Source organism: Homalodisca vitripennis, chromosome 7, assembly GCF_021130785.1.
Source record: "Homalodisca vitripennis isolate AUS2020 chromosome 7, UT_GWSS_2.1, whole genome shotgun sequence".
NCBI classification, from domain to species: Eukaryota; Metazoa; Arthropoda; class Insecta; order Hemiptera; family Cicadellidae; genus Homalodisca; species Homalodisca vitripennis.
In genome coordinates, this window is record NC_060213.1 from 113699301 (window position 1) to 113725676 (window position 26376).

General features: G+C 30.8%; 1 protein-coding gene across 1 annotated transcript in view; it reads right to left on the reverse strand.

Annotated features, from left to right (window-relative positions):
- LOC124366216 (rap guanine nucleotide exchange factor 4) overlaps positions 1-26376 on the reverse strand; it is a 965043-nt gene that overhangs the window by 747333 nt on the left and 191334 nt on the right. The gene's annotated exons all lie outside the window — the stretch shown is intronic.

Consider the following 26376-nt stretch of genomic DNA (forward strand, 5'->3'; position numbering starts at 1 on the left):
AAACACAATGAACTGCTTTTATATTTGTATTTTACGAGTACATATACTTAAATGAAGAATCTTCTAGAACTATTATCTGGACAGCAAAGTAATCTAAGATTCTGCGAGACCTGATAAGATTTTGGTAAAATCTTTAGTAGGGTTTTAATAAAGTGTGCGATAATCTAATTTACATAACGATAGTTTATCAAACTTTTTACTAGCAGAATAAAACGCCTTTATAATCATAATGTTAAGATAATATTTTTTTACAATCAGCGAACCTTCATTTTCTTAGGGGAAAAAATTACTAGGATGCCAAGGAAGATCATTACCACAATTTTTATGTAGAGTTCTACATATAAATAAGACGATCATTCCTTACAATAGGACAGATTTACAGACAGTTATGAACAAAATTTCGTAAATTTAACAGTTGCAAACAATATATATCTTTCAATATGATTTATATCAGAATATGAACTAAAAATGATACTTGATAGATTAATAGAACTGAGACATTATGTATAACAGGCATAAGTTGTTTATGTAACAAAAGTTTTACCTTTACAATCCACTTCCACAAAGAGTGCAAAGTTTTGTATTTTGGAACTTCATCACAAATTTTAATTCATATCTTTAAGATCCTGATATGATAGCTTAACATTCATTTGTGGTTAATGACTTGAAAAACTTCAATGATTCCCAATAAATCCTGAAAAACCTCTCCTGAGAATTTGAAGCATACTAACGGAAGAAAACAAATAATTATTTGAACTATGTACTGTATATGTACATTCAAAATGCGTTTCTATAAACGATAAAAACTATTCATCAAGGCCCACTAATTGCGTATGCCATGCTTAACGGTCAATGGACAGTGAGTGCGTCAAGTGGTATGAGCAGATCGATTCAGGAGTTTAGTAGTCCGTAGCCTCAAACTATCCTTACGGCCTTAGTTGGTTGATTAAAGTCCTATCTAAGTTAGTATTGTATATGCAGCTAAATTCTGCTTTTTCAAAGTTTTTATACTAAAATAGTTAAAGAGATTAATCTTAATTAATCTTCAAATACGTAATTGTTTCAAAACCATATTTTACTCATTCTAACTTTTATTTGAAATGGGAGTTATAAGTTTAAGTGCTCATTTATTTATAACTCTCTCTTTAGTTATAAATAAACGAGAACGCCATCATATCTATTTATATATAACTAAAGAGGTGTGACTTTAAATATCAATATAAAGGATAAAAAATTATTGTTTTAATCGCTCACACGCTACTATAATAGAATTAAAAAGTAGAATTTAAAAGTATCTTAAATTCGGGATTCTGGAAAAAATATTGAAGACAAGAATACCTTGTTGAAGTTTGTTAAAAATGCTAAGTTTACTGTCTATCTGTCTGTATGTGTTTTGGATAACAACAGAGAACAGTTAAGCTTACATTTGTTGCTTAGACTTTTAACTTAAACAAATATAAGCTGTATAAAGTAGACATTTTAATAATATTTTCTAAGATTATTAAAACAACTATGCACAGAAAGTTTATTATAACTTTTTTTGTTTCTACAAATCAGAGAGGTAAAGTACAACATGACTAGAAATTTATCTGCAAAATAAAGGTTGAGCTCCACCTAAGGATATTATAATACTGGATTCATTTTCTTATAATTCTAGAAACCCTTTATTAAAATACAACTAAGCATTGTCTTTTGAGAATTTTTATTTTTTCTCTTTATTTTAAAAATAATAAAAATGCCAAGAATTTCTTCTATAATTTTATTTTACATAATAAATTTGAAAGAGGATTAAACTGGAACTAATATTTGGACAGCAATGTACACTGAGATTACCGAGATCAGAGAGTTTTTTTACAAAAGCTTTAGTAATGTTTTAATACGGCGCAAGATAAACTAGTTTACAACGATAGTTTACTAACGTGACAGTTTACTAGAAACTTGCTGATATACAAATTGTCATATGAACTAAAGTCTCAGAAACTAAATATTAACACGATAAACGAATTTTCAGTTCTCAAATGTGAGATCGTTGCGATACACGACAGAATATCTTCATTACAAGTTGTGTATCATTAAAACGTGAATTAAGAATTACGAATAGATAAATAAAGAACTTAAAATTAAGTATAGCAGCCTAAGAGTTTTCTTTAAACTTTGTTGTCATATGTTTTACCTTCAAACCGTGCTCAACAAAAAGCGTCAAATTTCATATTTTGGGAATCACCAGTTGAGACATTATCTTCTACATCTGCCATGATAACTAAGTTTCACATTTTTTTCATTTACCTCAAAAAGACTCACCAGTTGCCAATAAATTCTGACCATCTCTTGAAAACGTGAATTGTAACTAACAAAGAGAAAAATACTTTCTTAAGCTCTACATGTCCATGAAAAATTCGTTTATATTTCTTGAACGATAAAAAATTCCAATAATGAAGTTGTGTATTTAAAAATTATTTCCTACAAGTATTTTAATTATCAAGTAGCTCATTAATTATTTTTACCTTTGAGAAACTTTCATAGCAAGCTTATTATTCCAAAATCATTATTTTTTTATTCCACGTGACATTTTTATCTATTTTTAGAAGCGTCATATGACAATAATATCCATTTCATCAACAAATCAAACACTGACAAACAACGGATCTGTTTGATAAGCAGAGCAGGTGTAGTGCTCCCAGCGGTGCTTAACAAATTTACATGTATTCTCCGTTACGTATCAAGCAGGCTTATACAATACAAGTGCTAAATTACTACTGTTTCACAAATTTTAAACATATCAATACATGTAACCTAACTATCGCAACACATATAATGCATTATTTTTTGACGTGACAACGTCTTAAATTAGGTTGCGGCTCGGAGTCACTCATGAAAAAGTGTAACGCCCGGTAACGTTACGATGCCCGTCCATTGAATCCGCCGCACGGGATCCGCACGGGATAAAGCAGATAACTGTGGGTCCGCCGCACGGGATAAAGCAGATAATCATGTTTATTCGTGAAAATGTGGAGTGCTTAGATTCGTCATTTACAACAACTACAACAATAAAGGTAAATAATTGTACACTGATATTTCATTATCGTAAACTATGATTGATTGATTAATTGTTAGATTGACACAAAAGTTGAGAAACTGAGTTTATAGGTTATGTCATACTATTGACAAATGTTGATAGTGTTAAGTAAATTATTAGTTTATATCACTCTGCAATCAATCGTAATTCAGTCCATTGAGAAGAAACAGCGCGTATTGCTAGTCAAACATTTAAAATAACAAATTATAACCTCTAACCTGTCATAACAGTGCGACCAAACAAACGAACTAAACCGACCAATCACCACGCGCGGAGTTAGAATTTAACTGTGTTTAGCAAGAATTTCAAATTCCAATTTTAGTAAATGTTTTATTCAACTTTACCATTTACAATAACAAATTTTAATTAATTTCAAATTATGTACAATGTTTTAGTAAACAAAATATATTTCTATAGTTAAAATTTGTGCAATTCTTATTTTCATTCAATTCCTTGTTCCTATTGTGCAATTTAATAATATTCATATCAATAAATATTCTACCGAGAAAAAGACGTTGTCACGTAAAATCTTCGCCCGTAAAACCGACTTTACAGGCAACCATAATTTTTTTAATACTTAAGACCTTTATTATCTTAACTGAGAAGAATTTTTCATGAAACTTATGACGCATGCCCATCCATGGGTTTGAGCTGAACGTCATTGAGAGAAATAATTAGTCAGTAAGCTAAAACAATTTCTCTTTTGGAGGATGTACGATCTTTTTCATATTCCTTTGCCTGTCATTATATCTGTCTATATTGAAAAGATATATATATATATTTAATTTTTGCATTGAACCTCAGCGAAGCCTGTTACGCAACACGTGCTGTGGTAAGAATACTTATTTCTTTTAATAATTTATTTATTTTGGTAATTTCGTCAATCAATGTGCAGATGTTCACTAACGCTCTGTGAAATTACATGTATTATCATCTAAATCTTTAATGGAACAAAAAATTTATAATTTAAAAATCATAGAAAATTTCTACCATCTAAAGTAATAAACGTTGCGTTGTCTTCCAGCAAGACGTTTTTAATAAATTTCAATGTTTGTCATACATATAAACCGTGTGGTTATATTATTACCAAGCCACACCTAAGGGAAAACCCTACTGTTTCTAAACTCCGTACTTCTTACTTAATACGGCGCGTACTTCTACTTTGTCTGAAACGGAATATATTTCTTTCTTATAATTAAACAATTTCATGAAATGTTTTCTGCGATAATCATGGCTAACGCTCAGTCACTTGTAATATATTCAACTATTAGTCATAAATCTATAAACCAAATGCTTATATAAACAGATAACTTTTGTTACCCCTAAGGGGAAACTCAGTAACGTTCACTGTTTCTAAACTCCGTAGAAGTAACCTTATGTCTAGGGACGATATAAAAGCTCCTTGCGGTTTACCCTTACTTTAGAGTTATAGGCTTTCCCCAGGGCTTACCGTGGGTTTAGTACAGTGTCGCTTAATACATTTACTGTTGAATATTGGGGATCAAACTGGATTATATAAATTTATTGTTTAATAAGTTTACACTATATATGTAATGAAATTTGATATTTAATTTTCATCAGATCCTTATTAACTGGAAAACTATTTGTTAAATTAAATAATGATACTATGTAATACGAGTTTAATGAAATGTTCATGAAAATAAAATAAAAATTCATACAGGTAAAAGATTTTATTTTTCATATCACAGTATTTTTATTAATTTAATGAATTACGAGTTTTATAGACTAGCTCTTAATTTATTATGTTAGTTTTTGAGTAAACTTTTTGCACTACTAAATTTATTTAATATAAAGGCAATGAAAATGTAGGCATTCAATAACAATGTTTATTTAGCTGAGAGTTCTTTGATTTACAGAATGGATATCACTTTATAACAATGACCTTTATATTATATATGTTTATGAATCCTGCAATTGTTTACTATAATTTGCAATTTTCTGTTTTGGATAGTAAACACTCAGGCATACTTTTACGGCTTTTTTCTTATTCCTAAGATACTGAATATTTTTTCTTAGTATATGAAACTTAGAAATTGTACCTAGTTCAAAAAAGAACTTTGCGCTGCTGACAGACTATTCTGGATTAGTAAGGTAGAGAATAGGTGTACCTCCTGTCGCGGTCCATGAAGAAAACTTTAGGGCATTAATCTCATTCATGTCTCCTGGGAAGAAGGAAAAGCCAGCTCTGAACCAGCCTCTCCAGTCAAAACAAGCAGGGAGTGGCACACCCTTACGTCTAGGCTAGCAAGGGTCTTTAACTCTTAAATATTACCACCAACTCTATCAGTTATATTCCACAGTAGACTAGACCTATCGATCTTCACTTGCATCCCAATATTTAGACTTTTACGGTTAATGATCTGCCGCTCCTGGACATATATAAGGCCTGTATATAATATATATATAAATATATATATACAGGAAATTACAAAAAAATTAATAGGGCTATAAGAACAGAATAAACATAAAACATCAACAATTTATATATATATATATATTATTATTTATTTATTTATATTACTAACACAAAAATACTCTCTTTGCGGCCACATAAACACATCAATTTATATGATGGACCAGAAGAAGAGTTGTTATTTTTCATTTAGAATCAGAACTTCCTGAAGTGACAGTTTACGGTGGTCTAGACAAACAAGGCCGTTCTGCTTCCAAGACACAAAAAGGTGACCTGTATGAATTCTCTCACATTTATATCATATGTTTTTAGTGTTATTCAAAATCATCGTATCACGCTCTGGCTATAATTAGAAATACAATTAATTAAATATGGAATGTAAGTATATTTTTGACTTTTTCTTGAAAAACTGTAACTGTCACGACCACTAGAAAAAATTCCAAGCGTATACTGAGACCATCTAGGCTAATAACTAGGCCTTTACTAGAAGTGCAGTTAGATTATAAAATCTCTACCTTAACCAAAGACAATGTCAGACCTTTTCTAACAAATAGTTGTATACTGGTTCATTGCATAGGTCATTGTAGTCTGAGAACTTTTGACCATATATTTCTTTATAGCACATTAAAATTATTAAAAAGTATATAAATTTAATTCTATTGACAGTAGGATTTTTAATCTACAGTGTAATTTAAATTACTTTACGTATTATATCTAAGAATAGTTCCTTCTGATGTTTCATCTATTTGTTACATAAGCTCTCACTTATAACATAACTTGGTCCATTTCCGAGTTAACATAACTTGGTCCATTTCCGAGTTAATGTCAGAAATTAATTAATATTTATCAAGGGAAACACGTACATGATTATTTTTTCGCTTAGAATTTACGGAGTATTCTTTTTTCCTCACCAAGACTGGAAAATATGATCAGGTCACAAGATCATATAATTCTAAGGCTAATATAAGCTATCAATAAATCCTATTTATAGATAGACGTTGAAAGGATAGAGTATAATATCCAGCGCTACAACCCAAAAGAATACTTTTGGTTATAAAGGGTAACAGAAGGAGACGAACGATCGGCAAAGAAATTGTTTGCAGACAGGATTGAAAACAGATTGCTCATTCTTTCCTGCGCCACGACTCTTATCCGCACCAAACACATCCTGTGAAGTGTTATAACATATTGGTATAGTGAAGAGTGTACCTTTGACGTTAGTACTTTTTTGCTACAGTTTTGTATAATTTTAATGTCACTATGGTTTCTTACATGTTAAGATTTTCCCAACTTCTAATATTACTCTTATAAATTTATCCAGCCACATATATTTTATTTATATTCCAGGAAATGTGTTTCTTTAAATATATGCCTTTGTTAAATCATAACATATAATTTTCACTTAAATAATCAAATATGGTAACAGATACATACAATATTTGTATCCCCGTAGCATTCAAATACTGAGCATAAGCAATAGTTTTAATTCCCTTTTATTTGTGTGTTTTGAACTAAGGGGATTTATTGTAGTTTTTCAGAACATGGGCTTCCAATTTTTTAAATAATATAAGCAGCGATGAACAAAAGTTATGGAACAATTAATTTTGTACAAATAAACTATAGCATGCCTTATAGTCTATTTATCAAAACACTATATGAAGGCCTATTTACCAATGAAGGATACCTAGACACTAAAACGGAATAAACTGGCCTTGTAAATATCTGTATGGTGTTAAAGGACAAAGCATACGATTAACTCTAATTTAAATATCACAATAACACTAAGGTAGCATTAGAAAGTAATATTAATTAAACAGCAAGGTAGCAGTACTCAACTGGCCATGGTACATAACAGACTTAACTTAAATTTCATGCAAAACGTTACATCGACAGCCCATTCCATTCTTGATATATCTTGCGGATATATAAACAAGAAGACAATACATATAAAATTGAGGCATCAACAACAACAAATGAGGCGTCAAGGAAAAGATTCTTTTATATTTGGTTGAGCAAGTTCAAGTTAAATGTTTACGATTTTTATATTTTAAATCATTTGGAGTTTACACTTTTCTCATTTCATACTCTGATTTATTGACCTTGTTTGAACTGGATAGTCTGCGCAGGCGCCGTGTTGTGGGGATGTTGGTGTTTCTTAAAAAGCTGGTGAGTGGTGTAGTTGACTGTAGTGAGCTGCTAGCTCGTATTAACTTTGCTGTCCTCCGACCCTCAGCCAGACAGAGGCCATTGTTTAGTCCTCACTATGCTATTTCAGCTCTAGGTACTAATTCTTCCGTTAATGTAATGATGAGGCTACACAATGCTCTTCCTCGACATGTGGATCTGCTGGTGTCGTCCTCAGCCTTCTTCAAACAACAGCTCAGTGAAATTATTGATCAATAAATAGCCCTAATATATTTATTTATTGTTATTGTTGTGTTTTCATTGCATGTTGAATAATGTTATTTTACTGTTTTGTTCTTTTAATTTATTTGTTGTTGTTTCAATTTATACATGTTCATTATTGTTATTATTATTATTATTATTCAAGCGCTTTTTGAGTTGTCTCAAATTGTCTTACATGATGTTTTATAAGTCTGATTGTTGGTATTTAGTAAATACTCTCTAGTTTAGGATATATGTTTAGGGGGTGGGAAAAATAACTTGCACTTTGGGGAATAGTAAAGGTATTTAAATATTTAATTTATTTGTATATTGCTATTTATATGTACAATTTATTTTGGATATGTATTTATTGTTTGCTTGTTGTCAGTTGTTAAATATTTATTTACAATGCTTGCTTGTTATCTAGCATATTGTTAATTTAAGATTAGTGCTACAATTTAATTGGATGTTTCTATGTGTTTTGTAGAAATACAAATTGTATAATAAATAAATATTTATAAATAAGGTTTCATGTAAAACTTCAATTCAAAAATGACATCTTTCTCGTAATATCTTGCTACAGTATAAAATCAAGAGTTATTTTCTTCTTCCCTATCATGGTTACACACAAAAGAGTAATGTAAACATATTTACCAACACATAGCCGAATCCCGTGGAGTTACATCTGGCAACATTGAAATCGGTGCTGCATGTACAGAAATGAAGCTTCCAACAATTTTTTAGACAGTTACAGACAGACCTACTAACAGGAATAAACTTTTTCCAACCTCTCCAGTGATAACGCTTTGCTAAAGCTCGGCCAATAATACAAGAAAGGCACAAGAAGTTTAATTTTTTTGTCAATTAAAGCTCTGTACATTTTAAACAAAACCACGTAAGAATAACGTAATTAACGTAAGACACTGTACGTTAAATAGTTAAATTTAAATTATTTATACATTATATACTTGAACATTTTAAATAAAACCTACTTTAAACAGACATAATAGTAATACTTTTAAGAGACTTTTGGTTGTGTAGTGTTGATCACATTTACCTTTCAGGGCATTCTGCACATCAGAGCCGTGAAACAACATTTCTGAGACAAAGGATGTCCTCATTAAACGGCAGAATGACGTTAGGTGCTAACAAAACTTATTTTACGTTCCGTTCCTCACTGTTTTCCTTTAATAGCAGTTCTAGTCTATACAGTTTGTTAACTTTGCACTTTCCTTCGTGTATCTTACGTTTATTTTTCTGATTTTAAAGCAATTGTACAATTTTATTTATGAATACAATTTTTGTTTATTTTCATAATTGCAATTAGTATTATTTTAATGTTTAAGGTATTTACGTTTCTTCGTATTTCTATTGTAAAACATACCGTATATCGTGTGTAATATGTTTGCATCTTACATTGTAACAAATAAGTCAGTTCAGGTCTACAACCGATTAGGTGTTGCAGTGAATGTTCAAACGTGTAGGATATCAGCAGTTGACACGTATTGCTCCGCAGTATACGTCCCGTAAATAGTGTTTGTTACAAACTGTTTAGGAAATGTTACAATTTATTATTTTGTAACTGTTTTAACTTTTTTCTATCTCCATAAATGAGATGTATGATTTTCTATGAAGTTTTGATGGCCATAATATAGAAATAAAATTGCTTACGTAACTGTTTTGAATTTTCTTGAACATTTTCGGTTGGATATTGTTTCAAGAAGCAATTGTATGTAAAATATTTAGTACATATACATATATGTGTAATATGTACATTGTGGTTTTGGTACTCTGTAGTTAATTTTCAATGAAGGTGTGTATTAGTGTATTAATTTCTCTTAGGTACTACCATGAGGATAATCCTAATTAGGATGATTTTTTTACTCAAAATTTACGTAAAATGTACATATCGTTAGAGCTATCTCACAGTTATTAAATGTCTAAGTTTAGCCCTTACATGGAGAGGTGAACATGTACTAAATCTAACTACTGACGTGAGTTTAAGGGCAATGGGTTGAAACCCTGGAGTTAGTTGATCTTATTGAGGCAATATCTTGAAATTCATTCTCCTTTAGATTACAAGAGGATAGGCTAATACAAATGCCAAGTGTTGACTAAACAAGAAATTTCCCGCGTCTTTATCCAGTGACGAACCGACGAACTGTGAAACTTGTTTACTTCTTGTAACTGCTAAAGCCCATTTCAACTTTCCCAGTTGCGTCACAGTCAAGCTACCTACCGCTGTATCTTTAAAAGTGCATTTTTTATCGTATTTTAAATTTTTGTTCATATTTCCAGTTAAAAGTATATAACATTTATGAAGCGTCAACAAGCTCTAACACAACTTTATTTCGTTACAAAATTAGCTTGTTTTGTGTAGCTCGTTGCGTGAAACTGTAATTAAATTAGATTTTCAAAGGAAAATTCTGTTATGAAAATAAAGTAGCATTATGAGTCTCAAAATTATTGGTTGTGAGGAAAATAATTACTGGGAGAATAGAATAAAACTGGGTATGTTACCATGATTTCATAAAGGAGATAAACCACCTGATTGTTTAAGAGTTTTTATTATATCATAAAACATGATGAACTTTAGTGCTAGATGTGACACTTATTCTTGCTTTTTTATTTTTTTATTTAATTCCGAACACCAGGAGTATAAACCAAACTGTAGCCCTTCAACAGACTTGCTGATTCGCGGACATAACAAGGGTGCTGTCATACAACTCAATTTGGATCCGAATATTCCTGTCGTATTCGTACAGTCTGTATAACGATTACTGGGTAACATCTTTATTTCAGTTCTGTACCATATCATTCACTAGAACGGTAGCTGCAAACCTTTAAGATGATGGGCTAAAGAGCTAAAAGGAACCATATTTGCAACACTGTTTGGCTTCCAGATATGCTCGAGCAAAAACACGTACCTTCTTTCCGTATAAGTAAACTTATCTGGTTGTTTCTACTGCAACTACGTCGTGTTCCGTTTTAATTTTTGAAAGAATTTTCTGTTTTAAGAGTTTTAATCGAAATAAAGTCTAGAGAACAAATGTAATACTGAAAAATGGTTACCAATATAAATGTTTTAGAGGTATGAAATATGGTATAATATTCTCCAACATGCAGTAATGACACTACCCCAAGGTTGCGTGACCACATCCAAATTTCCACCAAACTCTGGGAGGTTAATCGCCGATCCTGAGATAGTATTTCTTATACCAACGGTGTACAAATTATATAATCGACTTAACTCACGTCACCAAAATGATGGTTGAATTCATTGACCATTTCGGGGCGTGCCGCATAAGGTGTAAAAAGTAACCTATTCTACCTCTTGGATCTTACCCATCCTGTACTTTACACTTCAGAATAGACCCTATAATTGCATTGACTGCGTTCCAGTTGGTTATTGTCCCAATGACGATGGCAGCCGATCATCGTTTGTGCACGGGCTATCTTGGCAGCCTCCATTTCGTTTGTCTTCATTGGCGCACTATTGGCCTTTTTGCGCCTGCAGGTTTTTAGGGACGATTCCTGCAGAACAATTCCAACAGCTGTGGGACACGGTGTGGTAGGAGCATGAAGCGCCTTCGTCTTTGAAGCGCGAGTATACGAGTATGGTGTTAATTGACGCTCATCACCAATCTACAAACATCTAGAAATCTCCGCTCCATATAGCAGGATCTACTGAGAGGCTGTCAAGCAACAGTCTTCTTTTACCATGAGATGGACCTTCGAAATTCACCATGTCTATATCTTAGGCGACTCAGCTTTTCTATATCTTATTTGGACACTTATCACGAAACTGTAAATGGAATCACAATTGGGAACCTTTTCTTTTTTGTTAACAAACTGATCGCTAACTACATGCTATGGTCATCTATCTAAACGTTGACTTGTCTCATTAATTGGTACAGTCTTGATTAAGCCAATTCTGATGTCCTTGACGTGGCTACCGCAGCAACGTCTTCCACACTAACCTACTACGAAGGTGTTTTTCGACATCTCTATTTGGAGCAAACCGTCAAACGGGACGTCAGAGAATCGATCCCTGGGCTATCTTGGAATAATGGAAGGATACCCTTTATGCCCCTCCACCGTATAAAACAATAAGTACCGATTCTTCAAGTAATCCTTCAAAGTCTTGCAAGGTATCAGGGTTCTATGAAAATTAGTTCAAGTGCTTCCTGCAAATCCAGAAATAGTAGATTTAGATCTATGCAACTTTTATTTTTCAACAGTTCATAGACTTTTTAAATTGTGTATTGGATGTATATATCGGTGATCCATATTTAATAGGAATTCCAGTTTCAATATACCAAGAAATAGATAAAAGTGATGGACGCAATACCAGATAGTTAGGCACGTCGAAGACACCCTCATGAATAATTCAACAGCCAAAAACCCCAATGTTATCTCTCCTCATAGCGATACATAGCTCTGAGACATTTATTGGAGTTTATTTCTAAGTCTATATGAATACACACATTTCGTTTTAAAGGAATATATAATAAAATTAGTAAAAATTATTTCTCAAACAGTCTCATAATCGGTTACTTAACAGCGTTGAAGAGGTAATATTGGCAAGACTTGGAATAATTAATGGGTTCTCGACACTGCGGCTGACAGTGTATTACTAAGCGTACTGTGCCGTTTACTAGAACCGTATCTAAGAGATGCAATCTGTAAAGTGTATATAGCATATGTTTCAATTATAAACCGTCAGAAACGTCATTTGTAAATTTAAACTATAAAAACGATTCATGTATTTAGGGGAACAAGGTTTAATGACTAGTCGCTTACTAGTATAATTTTGATGATAAACAATACTTTAACTCTGCACTCCACCGTCTATGGAGGAAACTTGACAATCAATTTGGGTGTCCGTAAAATCGAAAGGAGAGGTTTTAATCATCCCACCATCTACTACAGGATAAAAATGAATGTTTAGTTTTGAGCCTCTTCGTCGTCGACTTTCTTTGGGTCTCTTCAGAAGGACGTGACTCCAGATTCCAGGAGTCAATTCTGAGAAAACGCCAGATTCCAGACGCTGCAAGAAAAGGAAGGTGAACTGGAACTAAACTCAAAATTCAATGGAATGGACCCTTTCTACCTTAGCTACGTTATTTGTAAGGTTTGTATCATTAACTAATGTAACGTTGTAATTAAAATATTATTTTTATTTTTTAACTGATATCTAAATTGAACAGTGCATCCATTTTTGGTAGTAAATTAATCCAAAACCCTATACAACTTAGATAATACCAAATATATAAATACCTTTAGGATTCTGTTTAATTCAGCACATGTAATATCAATGAATAGTGTATAAAAATAAAATATCGCATAGAAATACAATTTATAATTAATTTCAAGTAGAAAAATTCCACATGTTTAGAAACCACCAATATGTGTTCCGCAAAAAGTCTGGAATTTTCTAAAACTTTAAAATTAAAGAGTATTATATTAATATTTCAATAAATTAAGAGTCGTTATTTCTAAGAATGTTTAAAGTAACTTTCTAAAATAATAATATACGTTCATTTGATATTTTGAGTTGATAGCCACACATCAAATGGAATATACCTTTCTTCCGTAAGAGCCGATTTTTTTTATCTGCAACATATTTTTAAACATTTGTTGTTTGCACACAATGTTTCGTCAAATCAATGTGAAGTGGGAGTGTAAAATATTTGACGCACCGTCTTTTCAAGACAACAAATCTAATCGTAAGTTATAATCAAGCGACCATTAAAACCTTGAAATAAAGAGAATTGTTACACGTATTTTATTTTAATTATTCATTAAAATTGTGTCATTAATGGTATGTTTTGAGCTGATACATTTTTTGGAGTTATGTATTTGTTAGTAGTTGATTTTTTTACGTTAAATGTAATAAAAATCCATGGGGCCCTTACCATGATTATAGTATGGTGAACTTCTACCTTGAATAATTGGGGGGATCCATATTATTTTACACATAGCAAAGATTAAAAATTAAAAGCTGAATGGAAACAAATTAAACATTTTAATAGAAAACGTTTACTTTATAAACGCAATGAAGCTATAAACCTACCCAATTCAACGATTCAACGATATTACTATTTTTGAAATTATTTACTAGTTATTTTTATTTTATTTTATATTATAACTAGATTTTAAATTATATTTTATTAGTCAACACAAAATTTCAATTAAAATATAAATTCAAAACCTTGCTTTGGAGAGTTAATCCAGACGAGACAAACACAAAACTTTGTGTATTTGCTTCAACCCAAAAATATAATAAATCTATAAATGTGATTTTTATAAGAACTAAATTCTACCATGTCACATTTCCGTCAAACATAGATTCTTACATTGAACTACTATTTGTTACTTCATACGCACTTATTACATGTGTGTACTTGCAATCATGTACGTAAGAGAACATCTAAAGTTGGTGGTCAGAAAATAAATGCACCACAGACTTGAACAATGGCCTTTGATGAAGAAATAAACACGCTCTCAACCTTTTCTTTCCATTGAGATCACCCTCATTCCTTTCAAACCCAATTTCCCCAATAATTAGTTTTATCGATTTTCACGAAGCTTCAAAAGCTAATTTTGTTCTTGACATACTTTTGGGATACACCGATAGTAAGTCTTAACATTGTTTATCGTATTAAATAACACAAAATTTGTATATATCATATAAAATAAGCAATAACATAATTTTTTGAGTTTCAAATTCTTAATAATGAGTATCCATTCTCCCATCCTCATTTTCTATGTTCTATATGAACGATTTTTATCAGTATTTTCACTTAATTGATTTATTAATATTATAAAATAATTAACCCCTTAGGTATTTCTAAATACGTACTTATATTAAGCCTTCTCTAGAGTCTTACAATAGTAATCAGAACCAAATTCTTAGAGAATTATAACATTCTGAAAGCTACGCCGTGATTATAAACGAAACATTTTTCACAATATTATATGTTTCTCGCCACACTATGATCTTGGATTTAGATAGAATGCCACAATAAACAGTAGAAATCTAATTTATATTGAAGAAAGCTAGAGACCGCAGAGGTGATGGTTCTTCTCTACATTTGTAGTAGGTAATCAATATTCAGTGTAATGTAATGTTTTAATAAAAGTAAGGGATTGTTGGCTATTCTTTTGCATTTTTTAAATTACAAAAACCCAAAACAGCATTTCAATACCTTCACAAGAGCATGGTTTAAATATGTACATTTTATAATAAAACGCATTGATCCTTGATAGACTAGAAAGTTCCATTTCTATCTGAACGCTCAATATCTCAAAAACGAACTGACATATAGACTTTACACAGGCTTTTCACCGTCTCTCCTACGCCATTTAATTGCAATTAAACTATTTTCTTCTAATTTAGAAACGATATAGTAGAGTCAATATTCTGCTTTCTAATATAAACCATTTATGAAACTATTAACTAATCACTTCATTATTTACAGATTTATTCTTAACAGTTCAACAAACTGAACACTACATTCGGTGACTATATGTTTATTCTTTTGACTGAAATGTACGTGGATGTTGTCAGATGTCAGTTGAAGCCGGTCAGTCTTATTCCTGAAGTAAATCCATCATAAGAGGATTTTCTTCACGATTTGTAAAAGCCGATCTGTCCTTTTCGCACAACACGGAATAATGAAAGGATATTTTCCAAAAGTTTCATCTTATTCACATACATATTCTTTTTTATACTGGGGATTTCAATAGAATCTTGTTGCAGCACTTTTTGAATTTCTTATGCTTTAAAAGTAGGTATTATAACTTAAAAATGAGAATCTTTAAAAACATCTATTGTCTCCTTAGAAAGACTTAAGATAAATTTTAACCTAATTAATCGTGAAAATTAAATAAAAACTTATAGTTAGTGAAAAATATTAAATGTTGGCTACATTAACAAATGTAGATTCTTTCCACTTCCACCAACACCCTCACAGAAGTCAATTCCCTAACAGTATATTTGTATGTGTAAAATCTGACCTTTTATCACCTGATAAAGTATATTGTGTCTTCAACCCTAATTTACATCCAAAACAAACGAATTAGGTTAGTTTATTACAACTGTAATAGTTGGTTTTTATAACAGTACCACAACTATCATTGTATGAGTATTTTTATTAGAGAAAGTACTGGGTTCATTGTTTCCTAAATGTTTCCAAAAGAGAAACACTTGGGTAATTGATATCAGTTTTATACAACCCAAAGTAAAAAGTGCGTTGAATATCAACTCAAAACATCTGAAAATCTTGAAACTTTTTTCAGTGAGTACTCAATCTAGCTCACCTTATAAATTTTATTTCGGGACACTGATGCTCACTTCGTTTACAAATACATAAATACCTTCATTCTTTATTAAGCTGGCAATATCACGGTCTTTACTTATGGGTTTTAAATTGTCTACTATTTTATTGATAATAAAGTTAAACATAAACTTATATAGTGTGATGGTTAAAAAAAGCTTTCTATATAATATTAATGTTTTTATTCCTACTGTATTAATTGGAATGAGTTATTCGTAGTATAAACTCTGCTTTAAAAGAAACCTTAGATCAATTTACTAACTTAACTATTTATTTAAAATTACGTGTAAAATATATAGATGCTGAGTTAAATTTACTTTCATTTATTTTATTTTAATATTTTTTCTGGCAACTTTGTTTCAACATGGACGGTAAGAGATTGATTGTATCCATGGAGTCAAAGTCGGAAAAGTATTTCATTGTTTAATCAATCCTCACTTGTGGCAGCTGAAGCAAGCTATCTTCTTCTAATCGAAACAGATTAGATTAGATCGACACTCTTTAATGGGTAATTGTGTATTGTGTAACGAACACGTAATGTGAACATCTAATACGAAAAGAATATTTCAACAGTATAACTATTTATTTTAGTGTAAAAAAACCATAGGTTTTGTATCATTTTCACTACACCTAAGTAATTCTTATCGATTTCATCATTATAATGTAGGCATACGTAAGTATTTCAAACATTTAGTATACATTTGCATTGTTTATTTTAACATCGAAATATCTTCAAAGGTTTCCAACGTTGGTAAGGTCAAACTTTGCACATCAAGGATCTGAACCACCCTTAATGATCTGTACCAATCAATTAGCATACACAATTTCAAGGCCACCAGTGTAAACAATAGTAAAACGTCTGTAACAAAAGACATCGCTCCGATCATCTAACAATACCAGATTTTCTCTGTCAAGACATTAAAACAAAAGACTTCGATGCAAAATTTGACTCTAGTAAAAATTTAAATGGTGTTATTATAAATACATGTGTTTTGCGATATGCGAGTGATAAATTTTTAAACAGTATGGGAAAAGAGAGATTGGATAAGTGTTCCGTAAGGTAAACTGAAGAATTGGATCGCTTTTACCTTATCAAGAAACTGACGGAGGTCCTTCTTTAAAACCCTATCTTTACTTATCCAGCTGTACACTATACATAGGACCTAGGGAGTTGACACTTAGTACATACAATCCGTTTTGTCTAAGGAAGAACGCTATTGATTTTGGGGTGAGAGTGAGAAAGGGTAACAAAAGGGAAATCACAATATCTAGGATAAATACTACCGTTGGGTTTTGATGCTACATTGATTCCGTTTATTTAACAGTGCAATTATGCACTTAAAGCAATATGAACGTTAATATAAATAGTGAGTTTAACCATAACATGTTATGATTGACACACCAGTGTTTAAAAGATAAATAAAATACATTTTTATTAACTTTAAATCACACCAATATATAAGGGAAACTATTATAGCAGGCTTTCACATGAACCACTATATGAAGGAATTCATACAATTCACCATGGCATCTATACTAACAGTTAAATATTTTAATAATTTAAAGTACTGATCAGAGAATATTGGTAATTAATTCAAATTATTACATTGGTACTGATTATATACTGATTATTATTTATATTTATATTATTATTATTATTATTTATATTATATTATTTATGTATTATTATTTATTACATATATTATTTATATAATTATACTGATTATATTGGTACTGATCAGAGGTATATAACAAAACCTATGAAAAGGTAAAATAAAGTGCAATAAGGTCACGTTCGTATTTTTTAACCCATACTCAATGTCAACGTCTACGGAGTGACGATATTTACGCATGCGCACAAAAGGATCTCTTTCATCTTTTTTAATGTCGAAGGACAATTGCTTCTGAAATTGCGTAACGTTTTGAATAAATCATTAGACTATCAAAGAATGTAATGATTTTCAAATTCCCGATCATTGGAAAAAATCTTTTTAGCAAAAATGTGTGTGTTTTATTATTATGTGGGAAAATAGTTCTGTGAAAGTTATCTACAATTTTGAACAAATGTGTTATATTACATCCAACGTTTATGTAGAAAGTTGTCACTCTTCACAGGATCTGTGACCTATAACACTTCTCTTTTTTTATAGTATTTAAACCTACTTATACAAACAAAATTAATAAAAATATTTCAAAACCTACCTTATCATGTGGTAAACCGTCCATGGGAATAATTAGTAAACAGCACTGACCTGGAACAAAAGTTTAATTAAAGCATAGAACGATACCATTAGTTACAACGTTTAAATTTTTACACTTTATTTTTGTAGAGATCCATAAATGTGCATTGTTTAAATGCGTTTTAATATTATCAAATTACCTCTACATAGTTACCTCTACTGAAAATTACGTTTCGTAGCTGACGTATGTAGTCGTATACGATCCTTTCAGAAACATTACAAATATAAAAAGGTTAAATTAATAAAACGATGATATATAACATCTCACTATGAACAATATTAAATTACAAATGATCATAATGTATTTTACCAAGACTTCTAAGAAATTGCTTCGTATTCTAGAAGAGTTAGAAAGACAGAAGGATTTGGTATCAGAAATATTGCCGTCATCGTGATCGAAGTTGTCACTAATATTCAATAGTGGGTAGCACGAACGACATTCTATCACTAAAGGGTAATCTCTATTATTTATTTGATTTATATATTATTTTCCATATATTTTATATACTTCGTTCCTTTTATCCTATACAGTTGTTAATTCTTTATATTGTTTTGTTTTATCGGCGAATTTAAACTTAAAAGTTGTAGTGTTTTCCTAATAAACTTTACTCACTTTAAAACGCAAAGAAAAATTACTGTTTCACATGTATCTATTTCCGAGGGTAAGTATTGAAATTATTGGAATTAGGTCAAAAGGACACTATTATCATGCTAAACAACATTTCTTTTTTGAAACTGAAATTTGTTAAGTGTAGTCACTAAATTATAGGTTCGGTAATTAATGAATAAAGGGTAATTTTTTTAATTTGAACTAATTATAAAATAAATATTGAGTATTATAGTAAGGAAGGGTTTCATTCAAAGTAGATTTAATAAAAATAAATATTAATATTTATTATTATTTTATGTTCTAAATATTTTATATCTAAATCAATAAAATCTTATACTTTATCTAACTCACAAGGAAACCGGTCTGATGCTCCTAGATTACAACTATACAATATTCATACGATGAAAAATATTACACCACCTCTGAGCAATAAGGAGAAGTGCCACTACCATCGTCCAGTTATTGATTAGTGTGACACTACATTTACCATTTATTTATTACCGTACGTTGGAATGTAAAGCTTATATGAAAAACGCCTCGCTTGTTGTAAAATGCAATATTTTACCATCCACTATCATCGTACAGTTACTTATTAGAATATGTTTACCATTTATATGTTACCGGACGTTGAGCTTACATGAAAAACGCCTCGCTTGTTGTAAAATGCAATATTTTATCATCCACTACCATCGTACAATTAGTGATTAGAATATGTTTATCATTTATATGTTACCGGACGTTGAGCTTACATGAAAAACGCCTCGCTTGTAGTAAAATGCAATATTTTATCATCCACTACCATCGTACAGTTAAAGATTAGAATATGTTTACCATTTATATGTTACCGGACGTTGGAACGTGAAGCTTACATGAAAAACGCCTCGCTTGTTGTAAAATGCAATATTTTACCATCCACTATCATCGTACAGTTACTTATTAGAATATGTTTACCATTTATATGTTACCGGACGTTGAGCTTACATGAAAAACGCCTCGCTTGTTGTAAAATGCAATATTTTATCATCCACTACCATCGTACAATTAGTGATTAGAATATGTTTACCATTCATATGTTACCGGACGTTGAGCTTACATGAAAAACGCCTCGCTTGTAGTAAAATGCAATATTTTATCATCCACTACTATCGTACAGTTAAAGATTAGAATATGTTTACCATTTATATGTTACCGGACGTTGGAACGTGAAGCTTACATGAAAAACGCCTCGCTTGTTGTAAAATGCAATATTTTACGATCCACTATCATCTTACGGTTACTAATTAGAATATGTTTACCATTTATATGTTACCGGACGTTGAGCTTACATTAAAAACGCCTCGCTTGTTGTAAAATGTATTATTTTCTCATCCACTATCATCGTACAGCTACTAATTAGAATATGTTTACCATTTATATTGTTACCGGACGTTGAGCTTGCATGAAAAACACCTCGCTTTTTCTAAAATGCAATATTTACCATCCACTATCATCGTACAGTTACTGATTAGAATATGTTTACCATTTATATGTTACCGGACGTTGAGCTTACATGAAAAACGCCTCGCTTGTTGAAAATGCAATATTTTATCATCCACTACCATCGTACAGTTAAAGATTAGAATATGTTTACCATTTATATGTTACCGGACGTTGGAACGTGAAGCTTACATGAAAAACGCCTCGCTTGTTGTAAAATGCAATATTTTACGATCCACTATCATCTTACGGTTACTAATTAGAATATTTTTACCATTTATATGTTACCGGACGTTGAGCTTACATTAAAAACGCCTCGCTTGTTGTAAAATGTAATATTTTCTCATCCACTATCATCGTACAGCTACTAATTAGAATATGTTTACCATTTATATGTTACCGGACGTTGGAACGTGAAGCTTACATGAAAAACGCCTCGCTTGTTGTAAAATGCAATATTTTACGATCCACTATCATCTTACAGTTACTAATTAGAATATTTTTACCATTTATATGTTACTGGACGTTGAGCTTACATTAAAAACGCCTCGCTTGTTGTAAAATGTAATATTTTCTCATCCACTATCATCGTACAGCTACTAATTAGAATATGTTTACCATTTATATTGTTACCGGACGTTGAGCTTACATGAAAAACACCTCGCTTTTTCTAAAATGCAATATTTTACCATCCACTATCATCGTACAGTTACTGATTAGAATATGTTTACCATTTATATGTTACCGGACGTTGAGCTTACATGAAAAACGCCTCGCTTGTTGAAAATGCAATATGTTACCATCCATACCATCGTACAATTACTGATTAGTGTGGCACTATGTTTACCATTTATCTGTTACAGCACGTTGGAATGTAAAGCTTATATTAAAAACGCCTCGCTGCCAAAATTTAATTTCCCCTCCTCCACTATTACCATCCGGTTATTGTTGGTGTAACTTAATATGTATTGTTTATGTAATTACAAAGGGCGGAGTGTGCTGGTTACAAAATAACAATTCATTAAATGTACTATTAGTTGTACAGTTATTCGTTTGTGTAAGACCATTTAGAATACGCATGGGAGACTAGCATTACAGTTTATCGAACACTATCTGGTGCAAGAGAGAAAGCACCTTAATGAAATCACACAGTTCACTAATTCAGTTCGATTCTCGGAGACAATTAATAAACATCCGTGGGGAATTTAATACGTAAGGATCCCGCAAATTAAATGAACAGCGGCGCTGTGAGAGAACGAAATGATTCTTGAGGCACACGCGTAGACTAACCTCGCTAATTAATTACTAACGCTTTCTCGAGCTCAATAGGTTAACTTCAGTCTTGTAATGGATGTTTTAATAGCGTTAATGTACTTCAAAATGTGCAATTTTTAAAATGTTAATGTTGAGCAATTAATAAATATAAGCAGTCTGAAACTTACAGGCCTATTTTGGTAGTGACGATCTTTACCATCTGTATTACTCTGACAGTTAATACAATTAACTAAAATGAGGTTTTAAACGCATGGCATGACATGTTGCTACTAACCATTTGCTTGCACGAACACTTATAACTATGCTTAATTGTCCTATAAAAATATTAATAACGTCACATTATTGTTAAATAACAGGATGAATGCTGATTACACAATTATTTACATTGTACTAATTTGTTGGAAATAATTTTTATACATAAAAAGTTAACAAAATCATTTCGTACTAAAACTAGTTTTCAATTCCTTACTTAATTAATATGTAAATACGTTGTTCGAATTCGAGTAAATATATTTACAAAAAAGGTGAACAACCTAGTAGTATAGTTTTAAAATGTTAATATTTTAAATATTAGCTATGAAGTTACATTTGTTTTAAAATCAACCAAAATAAGAGCTAACAACAAAAAGACTATAGAAATTTATTTTTAATTTTATCACTTAATCAGTTGAAATAATAATTATGTTTATACTAATCGTTTGCCTGGACGAACACTCCTAACTATGCTTAGTTGTTCTATAACAAATATTAATACCTCCAAATTATCATACATTAAGAGAATAAATGCTGAGGATACATTATTTACACTGTATTAATTTGTTAAAATTAGTTTGGGATGTATAAGAAAATAATAAATCCTTTCATAGTCATATTACGTTTCAAATGCCAAATTATGTAATATGTAAATACGTTGTGTGAATTGAAGTAATTTTATTTACAAAAATGTGATTAACCTAGTAGTATAATTTCAAAATGTTTATATTTTTAAAATTATTTATTTTCTGTATTCAGTTAAGTACAAAGTTTAAAAAATAATAGTAAACCATATTTATTTCAATCGTAGGCCTTTTACTATTTCTTTTCCGAGATAAGGAAAATGTCTTTACGCAGAATTTATTAAAACAGTCTTTGCTTTTATAAGACAGTTAAACAGAAAATTGTCTTTAGAAATTTATAAGCAGAATTAAAGGCTGAGCTCCTACTAAATAAAATTGTCTAACTGGATTACTTTCCTTATACATCTGGAATAAGCTTTTCATTATGACAATACAATTTAGTGTTGTCTTAAGAGAAGTTTTCCTTGCCATTCATTTTAAGGATAATAAAAACACAATGAACTCCTTTTATATTTGTATTTTACGAGTACATATACTTAAATGAAGAATCTTCTAGAACTATTATCTGGACAGCAAAGTAATCTAAGATTCTGCGAGACCTGATAAGGATTTTGGTAAAATCTTTAGTAGGGTTTTAATAAAGTGTGCGATAATCTAATTTACATAACGATAGTTTATCAAACTTTTCACTAGCAGAATAAAACGCCTTTATAATCATAATGTTAAGATAATATTTTTTTACAATCAGCGAACCTTCATTTTCTTAGGGGAAAAAATTACTAGGATGCCAAGGAAGATCATTACCACAATTTTTATGTAGAGTTCTACATATAAATAAGACGATCATTCCTTACAATAGGACAGATTTACAGACAGTTATGAACAAACTTTCGTAAATTTAACAGTTGCAAACAATATATATCTTTCAATATGATTTATATCAGAATATGAACTAAAAATGATACTTGATAGATTAATAGAACTGAGACATTATGTATAACAGGCATAAGATGTTTATGTAACAAAAGTTTTACCTTTAAAATCCACTTCCACAAAGAGTGCAAAGTTTTGTATTTTGGAACTTCATCACAAATTTTAATTCATATCTTTAAGATCCTGATATGATAGCTTAACATTCATTTGTGGTTAATGACTTGAAAAACTTCAATGATTCCCAATAAATCCTGAAAAACCTCTCCTGAGAACTTGAAGCATACTAACGGAAGAAAACAAATAATTATTTGAACTATGTACTGTATATGTACATTCAAAATGCGTTTCTATAAACGATAAAAACTATTCATCAAGGCCCACTAATTGCGTATGCCATGCTTAACGGTCAATGGACAGTGAGTGCGTCAAGTGGTATGAGCAGATCGATTCAGGAGTTTAGTAGTCCGTAGCCTCAAACTATCCTTACGGCCTTAGTTGGTTGATTAAAGTCCTATCTAAGTTAGTATTGTATATGCAGCTAAATTCTGCTTTTTCAAAGTTTTTATACTAAAATAGTTAAAGAGATTAATCTTAATTAATCTTCAAATACGTAATTGTTTCAAAACCATATTTTACTCATTCTAACTTTTATTTGAAATGGGAGTTATAAGTTTAAGTGCTCATTTATTTATAACTCTCTCTTTAGTTATAAATAAACGAGAACGCCATCATATCTATTTATATATAACTAAAGAGGTGTGACTTTAAATATCAATATAAAGGATAAAAAATTATTGTTTTAATCGCTCACACGCTATTATAATAGAATTAAAAAGTAGAATTTAAAAGTATCTTAAATTCGGGATTCTGGAAAAAATATTGAAGACAAGAATACCTTGTTGAAGTTTGTTAAAAATGCTAAGTTTACTGTCTATCTGTCTGTATGTGTTTTGGATAACAACAGAGAACAGTTAAGCTTACATTTGTTGCTTAGACTTTTAACTTAAACAAATATAAGCTGTATAAAGTAGACATTTTAATAATATTTTCTAAGATTATTAAAACAACTATGCACAGAAAGTTTATTATAACTTTTTTTGTTTCTACAAATCAGAGAGGTAAAGTACAATATGACTAGAAATTTATCTGCAAAATAAAGGCTGAGCTCCACCTAAGGATATTATAATACTGGATTCATTTTCTTATAATTCTAGAAACCCTTTATTAAAATACAACTAAGCATTGTCTTTTGAGAATTTTTATTTTTTCTCTTTATTTTAAAAATAATAAAAATGCCAAGAATTTCTTCTATAATTTTATTTTACATAATAAATTTGAAAGAGGATTAAACTGGAACTAATATTTGGACAGCAATGTACACTGAGATTACCGAGATCAGAGAGTTTTTTTACAAAAGCTTTAGTAATGTTTTAATACGGCGCAAGATAAACTAGTTTACAACGATAGTTTACTAACGTGACAGTTTACTAGAAACTTGCTGATATACAAATTGTCATATGAACTAAAGTCTCAGAAACTAAATATTAACACGATAAACGAATTTTCAGTTCTCAAATGTGAGATCGTTGCGATACACGACAGAATATCTTCATTACAAGTTGTGTATCATTAAAACGTGAATTAAGAATTACGAATAGATAAATAAAGAACTTAAAATTAAGTATAGCAGCCTAAGAGTTTTCTTTAAACTTTGTTGTCATATGTTTTACCTTCAAACCGTGCTCAACAAAAAGCGTCAAATTTCATATTTTGGGAATCACCAGTTGAGACATTATCTTCTACATCTGCCATGATAACTAAGTTTCACATTTTTTTCATTTACCTCAAAAAGACTCACCAGTTGCCAATAAATTCTGACCATCTCTTGAAAACGTGAATTGTAACTAACAAAGAGAAAAATACTTTCTTAAGCTCTACATGTCCATGAAAAATTCGTTTATATTTCTTGAACGATAAAAAATTCCAATAATGAAGTTGTGTATTTAAAAATTATTTCCTACAAGTATTTTAATTATCAAGTAGCTCATTAATTATTTTTACCTTTGAGAAACTTTCATAGCAAGCTTATTATTCCAAAATCATTATTTTTTTATTCCACGTGACATTTTTATCTATTTTTAGAAGCGTCATATGACAATAATATCCATTTCATCAACAAATCAAACACTGACAAACAACGGATCTGTTTGATAAGCAGAGCAGGTGTAGTGCTCCCAGCGGTGCTTAACAAATTTACATGTATTCCTCCGTTACGTATCAAGCAGGCTTATACAATACAAGTGCTAAATTACTACTGTTTCACAAATTTTAAACATATCAATACATGTAACCTAACTATCGCAACACATATAATGCATTATTTTTTGACGTGACAACGTCTTAAATTAGGTTGCGGCTCGGAGTCACTCATGAAAAAGTGTAACGCCCGGTAACGTTACGATGCCCGTCCATTGAATCCGCCGCACGGGATCCGCACGGGATAAAGCAGATAACTGTGGGTCCGCCGCACGGGATAAAGCAGATAACTATGTTTATTCGTGAAAATGTGGAGTGCTTAGATTCGTCATTTACAACAACTACAACAATAAAGGTAAATAATTGTACACTGATATTTCATTATCGTAAACTATGATTGATTGATTAATTGTTAGATTGACACAAAAGTTGAGAAACTGAGTTTATAGGTTATGTCATACTATTGACAAATGTTGATAGTGTTAAGTAAATTATTAGTTTCAATCACTCTGC